General features: G+C 49.4%; 1 non-coding gene across 1 annotated transcript; it reads left to right on the forward strand.

The window, feature by feature from the left end:
• Positions 1 to 6948: 6948 nt before the first annotated feature.
• On the forward strand, positions 6949 to 7021 carry trnat-ugu (transfer RNA threonine (anticodon UGU)). The gene has a single exon. It is a non-coding gene; the product is annotated as a tRNA-Thr (tRNA).
• Positions 7022 to 8737: the final 1716 nt, after the last annotated feature.

The following is an 8737-nucleotide window of genomic DNA, read 5'->3' on the forward strand; positions in this document are numbered from 1 at the left end:
GCGCAAAGTTAGTTTTTGTTTCTGAACTCGCCATTAATCCACCACATGTTTTCTATTAAGTATGAAACAGTTCAGAGACCATCCAAAGAACAGGCTCTCACTCCCCTCCCCCTCTCCTTCCATTCAAATCCCCTGTTCTCCCCTTCACCCTCTCGCTACACATTCCCCTCTCTCTCTCACCTTCTTCACCTCCTCTCTCTACCCTTCCCCCACTCACTCTGTCCAATCCTCTTGGAGAGACAAGAAGGCGGATGGGGAGAGGGAGAGTAAAGGGAAGGAGAGAGACTGTGGGTGAAGTGCAGAGAGGGCCAGAAATAGAGAGAGGGGAAGGAGAGAGAGTGTGGGGAAAGGGATAGAGAGAGGGGAAGGGGAGAGAGTGTGGGGAAAGGGATAGAGAGAGGGGAAGGGGAGAGAGTGTGGGGAAAGGGATAGAGAGAGGGGAAGGGGAGAGAGTGTGGGGAAAGGGATAGAGAGAGGGGAAGGAGAGAGAGTGTGGGGAAAGGGATAGAGAGAAGGGAAGGAGAGAGAGTGTGGGGAAAGAGATAGAGAGAGGGGAAGGAGAGAGAGTGTGGGGAAAGGGATAGAGAGAGAGTGTGGGGAAAGAGATAGAGAGAGGGGAAGGAGAGAGAGTGTGGGGAAGGGATAGAGAGAGGGGAAGGAGAGAAAGTCTGGGGAAGGGATAGAGAGAGGGGAAGGAGAGAGAGTGTGGGGAAAGGGATAGAGAGAGGGGAAGGGGAGAGAGTGTGGGGAAAGGGATAGAGAGAGGGGAAGGGGAGAGAGTGTGGGGAAAGGGATAGAGAGAGGGGAAGGGGAGAGAGTGTGGGGAAAGGGATAGAGAGAGGGGAAGGAGAGAGAGTGTGGGGAAAGGGATAGAGAGAAGGGAAGGAGAGAGAGTGTGGGGAAAGAGATAGAGAGAGGGGAAGGAGAGAGAGTGTGGGGAAAGGGATAGAGAGAGAGTGTGGGGAAAGAGATAGAGAGAGGGGAAGGAGAGAGAGTGTGGGGAAGGGATAGAGAGAGGGGAAGGAGAGAGAGTGTGGGGAAAGGGATAGAGAGAGGGGAAGGAGAGAGATTGTTGGGAAAGAGATAGAGAGAGGGGAAGGAGAGAGAGTGTGGGGAAAGGGATAGAGAGAAGGGAAGGAGAGAGAGTGTGGGGAAAGGGATAGAGAGAGGGGAAGGAGAGAGAGTGTGGGGAAAGGGATAGAGATAGGGGAAGGAGGGAGAGTGTGGGGAAAGGGATAGAGGGGAAGGAGAGAGAGTGTGGGGAAAGGGATAGAGAGAAGGGAAGGAGAGAGAGTGTGGGGAAAGGGAAGGAGAGAGAGTGTGGGGAAAGGGATAGAGAGAGAGTGTGGGAAAAGGGATAGAGAGAGGGGAAGGAGAGAGAGTGTGGGGAAAGAGATAGAGAGAGGGGAAGGAGAGAGAGTGTGGGGAAAGGGATAGAGAGAGGGGAAGGAGAGAGAGTGTGGGGAAAGGGATTGAGAGAGGGGAAGGAGAGAGAGTGTGGGGAAAGGGATAGAGAGAAGGGAAGGAGAGAGAGTGTGGGGAAAGGGATAGAGAGAGGGGAAGGAGAGAGAGTGTGGGGAAAGGGATAGAGAGAGGGGAAGGGGAGAGAGTGTGGGTGAAGTGGAGAGAGGGAAGGAGATAGAGGGAGGGGAAGGGGAGAGAGTGTGGGTGACGTGGAGAGGGAAGGCAATAGAGGGAGGGGAAGTGGAGAGATGGAAGGAGAGAGGCGGAATGGGAGAGAGAGAGTTAAGCGGAGAGACAGAGTGAAAAGAAGAGAGAGGGAGAAGAGAGGAGGGAGGGAGAGCGAGGGGAAGGGGAGAGAGAGGCGGATGGAGGAGGGGGAAATGAGAGAGGGGAAATGGGAGAGACAGATTGGGAAGGGAGAGGAGAGAGAAAAGGAGGGAAGGAGATAGAGAGAGGGAAGGAGAGAGGTGGAAGGGGAGAGAGAGCGAAGCAGAGAGACAGAGTGAGAAGGAGAGAGAGAGAGAAAGCGAGAGAGCGAGTGAAAGAAAGAGAGAGAAAGAGAGAGAGAGAATGTGAGAGAGAAAGTGAGAGTGAAAGTGAGAGAGAGTAAAAAGAGCAAGAGAGAGACAGTGAGAGAGAGTGAGAAAGGGAGAAAGTGATAGAGAATGTGATAGAGAAAGTGAGAGTAATAAAGCAAGAGAGATAGAATGTGAGTGAGAGAGTAAGTGTGCGAGAGAGAGAATGAGAAAGTGAGAACAAGAGAGATATAGTGAAAGGGATGGAGGGAGAGAAAATGAGAGATAGAGAAAGTGAGAGAGTGAAAGAGAGAGAAAGACTGAGGAGGTAGCGAAAGTGAGAGAGAGAAATTGAGTGGGAGAGAAAGTGAGAGTGAGAGAGAGAAAGTGAGAGAGAAAAAGATAGAGAGAAAGTGAGAGAGAAAATGAGAGAGAGAAACAGAGAGAGAGAAAGAGAGTGTGAGAGAGAAAAAGAGAGAGAAAGTGAGAGAGGGAGAGCAAGTGAGAGAGCAATTGAGATAGTCAACGCGAGAGAGAGAAAGTGAGAGTGAAAGTGAGAGAGAGAGAGAGAGAAAGTGAGGTAGAGAAAAATTGAGAGAAACTGAGAGAAAGAGAGAGAGAAAGTGACAGAGAAAATTGAGAGAGAGAAAGAGAGAGGAGAGAGAGAAACTGAGAGAGAGAGAGAGAGAGAACAAGTGAGAGAGAGAGAGGTAAAATGAGAGTGAGAAACAGAGAGAAAGAGAGAGTGACACAGAGAAAAAGAGAAAGAGGTAGAAAGGGAGTGACAGAGACGACCAAAAACTCCCATACCTACTAGGGGAAGAGAGAAATTGTGTAACACTAGCGGCACACTATGTTACAGCTTGCCATAAACAGAGGGACAACCACTAAATATAAGAAGAGAGTATATATGAATTATATGAAAGTATATTTATACACTCAGGGGTATATCTGTTTATACACTGTATGGATAGATCGGTATTTTTGTGAACAAACATGAATGTTTTTCGATGCTTTGGCAACATAAGATGTAACTTGTCATGCCAATAAAGCGATTTGAATTGAATTGAATTGAATTGAATTGAGTGACAGAAAGATAGAGAGAAAGATAGAGAGAGAGTGGTAGAGACACAAAGAGGGAGAAATATAGAAAGAAGGAGGCAGAGAGACTGAGAGAGAGATAGAGTGTAACTGAGTTGCCTTGGGACGTTTTAGTACGTGAAAGTTGCCCTATTGTTGTTGAGAGGTGACTATTGAAGAGCCTGAGGCAGGTAACGGGGGATGAGACACAATCTGAGTGGTAAACTGCGCCCTGCCTCATTCTTCAAACACACAGCACTAACTGGAATGAGAAGCAATTCAGTGCAGGTGGCTCCATAGATCAGGGGTTAGAGCAGTCGTCTTATTTAAACCAGGGGTCGTGAGTTCAAACCTCACTGGTGCCTCTGCAAATTTGTTAATTCACAGCATGTTTACTTTTAAGTATGAAACAGCTCCGAGACCAACACGAGAACAGGTTCTCTCTCCCTTCCAAATCTCCATCTCTCTCCCTCCTTCCGTTCAATTACCCTGTACTCCTCTCTTTGCCTGCCTCCCTCTCACCACATCTCTCCCCTTTCCTCTCTCACTCTGTCCTTTCCTCTTGGGGAGAGTAGAAGGAGGAGGATGGGGAGAGAAGAGGTGAAGGGAAAGAGATAGAGAGAGGGGAAGTGGACAGCTGGAAGGAGGGAGGCAGAAAGCTGTAAGACAGCGTGAGGAGAGAAGAGAAAGAAGAGGGAGGAGAACGAGGGGAAAGGGAGAGAGAGGTGGGAGTTGGAGAGGGGGGATGCCGAGAGCGGCAAGGTGAGATAGAGCGAGGGGAAGGGGAGAAGGAGGCAGATGGAGGAGGGGGAAATGAGAGAGGGGAAACAGGGGAGACAAAGTGGGAAGAGAGAGAAGGGGAGGGAAGGAGATAGAGGCAAGAGGGAGTGACAGAGTTAGAAGGGGAGGGAAGAGAAGAATGAAGGGAAGGAGATAGAGAGAGGGGAAGTGTAGGGGTTCGCAAAATTCCCCTATTTTCCTTGAAGATCGGGAAATATTGGTCCACATCGTGGTTGAAGAATTATGTGTTTTGAATTGCCTCTGGGTTGGATCAAAGTTTTTGAAGCATACTCAGAGCCACGAAAGACTGCTCTGAGATGGGCAGCACGTGGACAACACCGGAATCGAGGAGTTCTGTGGAAATATTCACACACATTAAGACAGTACATTTGATTTGAATTTGTGCGCTTGAGCCTGGTCAATCACAAAAAGGTTTTAAAATGGCCGTCAGAAAGAATTGGCCAAGAACAGTGCGGCTTGGAAAAGCAGCTTGTACAGCTTGTAATGTGTCTGTGTGAAAGACCTGTCAATCAAACCAGGGAGTTTCCCTTTTGTGGAGAGGTAAGGTTTGTTTATACGAAACTGCAGGATGTTTATTTACTTAAGGGATTAGCCCACTTGAACCGAAACCGCAGAACAATTGGCTTCTATTTACACAGAAAATCCAAACCCATTCAAAGCACTTACACACAATAGATACATCTAAACTCAGGAAAAGGACTTTTGATATGCAACAGTTTAGGAATGAATGGGTTTTTGAATCACCCAATTCTAAACAATAAGGCAGTTGGATTCCCTTTTGTTTTAGCCCAGGTGAACTCCGGATGTGGGCGGGTACACTTCAGCCCCAGAGTGCAGACACATTAAATCGCTCACTTTGAATCAGCCAGTCATGGCTTTCTTTTGTGTATTGGAACTTTTGGGCGTGAATTTTGCACACAGACCTTTTCAGCGCCAAACAGGAGTTGGCAGGATATAAAAGATAGCTCCTGAGAAGCTATCTCTCTCTCTTACTTCGCTGGACCACAGGTGAGCAGGGTTTCTGACTCCTCAGCAAGGCCACCTAGTCAGGAGTTAGGGGGGGGTGATTTAGGGGAAATTGCTAAGATTGTTTAATCAACATTGTAGCCATCAATCCCTCGTTTTTGCCGTCTGCCTTCCCCCATTTAAGCAATGTTTACTGTAATTACTGTGTTCATGTGGTATAGTTTAAATTTGATTACAGTTTCTTTTGGTTAATAAAGTTTGACTTTCTCACACCCAGACCAGTTGTCCGCTTTTAATATATCATTAATTATAAGTCCTTCAGTCAGAACTGGAAGGTGGGGTAGCGATTCGAAACCGCTGTTTGAATTGGTTTAAGGGTAGCAGGCAAAGGCTGCTGGCCAGGTAAATTACCGTAAACCAGGTAAAAGGTTGGCATTGGTCAGGGTGCGGGCAAAGCTGCCTGACCAGGCAAATTACCGTAAACCAGTTAAAAGATGCCCCCCTACAGAAGGAGAGAGGTGGAAGGGGGCAAGAGACAGAGTGAGAAGGGGAGAGAGCGGGAAAGTGGAGAGTGTGAGAGAATAGATGAGAGAAGGGCGGATGGAGGAAGAGCAATGAGACTGAGGAAGGGTGAAGGGGAGAGAGAGTAAAAGTAACAGAGAGGGAGAGAGAAAGAGAGAGAAAGTGAGAGTGCCACAGAGAAAAAGAGGAAGAGCTAGAAAGGGACAGAGAGTGACAGAAAGATAGAGAGAGAGTGGTAGAGACACAAAGAGGGAGAAATATAGAAAGAAGGAGGCAGAGAGACTGAGAGAGAGATAAAGTGTAACTGAGTTGCCTTGGGACGTTTTAGTACGTGAAAGTTGCTCTATTGTTGTTGAGAGGCGACTATTGAAGAGCCTGAGGCAGGTATCGGGGGATGAGACACAAACTGAGTGGTGAACTGCGCCCTGCCTCATTCTTCAAACACACAGCACTAACTGGAATGAGAAACACTCCAGTGCAGGTGGCTCCATAGCTCAGGGGATGGAGCACTGGTCTTGTTAAACCAGGAGTTGTGAGTTCAAATCTCACTGGGGCCTCTGCAAATTTGTTAATTCACAGCATGTTTACTTTTAAGTATGAAAAAGCTCTGAGGCCAACACAAGAACAGGCTCTCTCGCCCTTCCCAATCTCCACCTCTCCTTCCGTTCAATTCCCCCTCTTTGCGTCTCTCTCTCACCTCCCATTCACCTCCTCTCTCTACACTTTCCCCTCTCTTTCACCACTTCCCTTCCTCCTACTCTCTCCCCATTCCTCTCTCTTTCCCCCTCTCACTCTGTCTTTTCCTCTTGGGGAGAGGAGAGAAGGAGGATGGGGAGAGAAGAGGCGAAAGGGAGAGATTGTGTAGGGGAGAGAGAAAAGGGAAGGAGATAAAGAGGGGAAATGGGAGGCGGGAAGCGGTAAGACAGCGTGAAAAGAGGAGAGAGGGAGAGAAGAGAATGAGGGGAAAGGGAGAGAGAGAGGCGGATGGAGGAAGTGGGAGTTGGAGAGGGGGGATGCCGAGAGCGGGAAGGTGAGATTAGAGCGAGGGGAAGGGGAGAGAGAGGCAGGTGGAGGAGGGGGAAATGAGAGAGGGGAAACAGGAGAGACGAAGGGAGAGAAGGGGAGGGAACGAGATAGAGGGAAGAGGGAGTGACAGAGTTAGAAGGGGGGAGGGAAGGAGAGAGGTGGAAGGGAGCAAGAGACAGGGAGAGAATGGGAAAGTGCGAGAGAATAGATGAGAGAACGGCGGATGGAGGAAGAGCAATGAGACTGAGGAAGGGCGAAGGGGAGAGATAGAGTGAAAGTGAGAGAGAAAAATAGAAAGAGGTAGAAAGGGAGTGACAGAAAGATAGAGAGAGAGTGGTAGAGACACAAAGAGGGAGAAATATAGAAGAAAGGAGGCAGAGAGGGATAGAGTGTAACTGAGTTGCCTTGGGATGTTTTAGTACGTGAAAGTTGCTCTATTGTTGTTGAGAGGTGACTATTGAAGAGCCTGAGGCAGGTATCAGGGGATGAGACACAATCTGAGTGGTGAACTGCGCCCTGCCTCATTCTTCAAACGCACAGCACTAACTGGAATGAAAAGCAACCCAATGCATGTGGCTCCATAGCTCAGGGGTTAGAGCACTGGTCTTGTAAATCAAGGGTCGTGAGTTCAAATCTCACTGGTGCCTATGCAAATTTGTTAATTCACAGTGTGGCAAAGCCACAGAGGAATTTCAAACAACTGAACATAATTCCCTTTAGTGATGTGTAAACTACAGACTGAATCTGTACCATTGTATATACTGTTTGTATGTACAGAATACGGTCCTTTTAAGAGCGCAAGCAAACATGATGATGTCATACTGCTAATCATGTGATCGCCCAAAGGTGGGAAAAATGTGATGACATCATGATGCCATCCACAGGACCGCCCTGGTAGTCCTCGTGGTGCTTCAGACCTGTATTCATAGTTCTCTTGCATCAATCTGTTTAAACTCATTAGTTTGACATTAAAAACCTTTTTGATTGATTGCCTGCATTGGACTCAATCTCTAGATAGGAATTTGGCCATTCCTACATTGGTGACCATGACTTTTGTGAACGGATTTCGCGAAAGGAACACAGCATGGAGGCAAACGCCATTTTGTTGAAGCACCGCAGTTCTGGGAGCAACAAGCGACCTCGTGGTTCATCCAAGTTGAAGCCCAGTTCACCCTGAGAGGCATCGTTGCGATCAGACCCGATACTTATACGTGGCCTCCACTCTCGACGACTCTGCTGCCTCGCGGATCATCAGTCTTCTCGAGAATCCACCTACTGACCGCACGTATGAGACCCTCAAGGCGTGGTTGGTACAGGTTTTCGGGCTCACGAAATCGGAGCACGCCCGGCGTCTGCTCGCTATGCCCGGGATCGGGGACTCCAAACATTCCGAGCTGATGAGACAGATGCTCACACTCCTCGGCTCCGAACTGCAATGCTTTCTCTTCAGAGAGTCATTCCTCAGCCAATTATTGGAGCAGGTGCAAGCGGCCTTGGCGAGATCCGAGGTCGAAGACTGCGCAATGCTCGCTGCTGAAGCAGACAAAATATTCGCAGTTACGCAACAGCACTGCGCTGCCACAAGGCGCCCATCCCCACAGCCGCTGCCCCAGCTCCTCAGCCCGTGGGGCTGTGCTTCTACCACGCACGGTTTGGCGCGAAGACGAGATGTTGCCACCCTCCCTGCAGCTTCTCTCAAAACAAAACAACAACTCCGTCAAATGAAGAACGGGTCTAATGGGCGCCCTGCGGCCGCGATGGCAATCGGCAATGCAGGCAAGCTGCTCTTCATCACAGATGCCATCTGCGGTCGTCGGTTCCTGTGCGACACCGAGGCGCAGTACAGCATTCTACCTGCGTCAGCTCTTGATGTACAGGCTGGGAAGCACGGCCTCCCCCTCGAAGCGATTAATGGCGGTGCTATTCAGACCTTCGGTAGACGGTGGGTCCAGGTGTGTTTCGGCAGCCAACGGTTTTTCTGGGAATTCGTTACGGCCAAGGTTTCGCAAGCCATTCTCGGTGCAGATTTCCTGTGCGCCAACGGCCTCCTGGTCGATGTAAGGAACCAGCGGCTGATCAACGCAGCCACGTTTCACTCTATCCCTTGCCACCGTAGTAACACCATGTCACGCACCGTCTCCTGCGCTTTCCCGACTCCGGATGAGTTCGCTCACCTGCTGGGTGAATTTCCAGACTTGACCAGGCCCACGTTCTCCTCCACGGCCACGAAACATGGTGTGGAAAACCACATCAGCACCACCGGCACCCCGGTCCACGCGCGGGCCCGACGCCTCGAACCTGGCAAGCTAGCGGTCGCGAAGGCGGAGTTCGCAACGATGGAGCATTTAGGGATTATTCGCATT

Source organism: Somniosus microcephalus, unplaced genomic scaffold, assembly GCF_052327205.1.
Source record: "Somniosus microcephalus isolate GS21.2 unplaced genomic scaffold, FLI_Smic_1.0 unresolved_chr2, whole genome shotgun sequence".
Classification (NCBI taxonomy): Eukaryota; Metazoa; Chordata; class Chondrichthyes; order Squaliformes; family Somniosidae; genus Somniosus; species Somniosus microcephalus.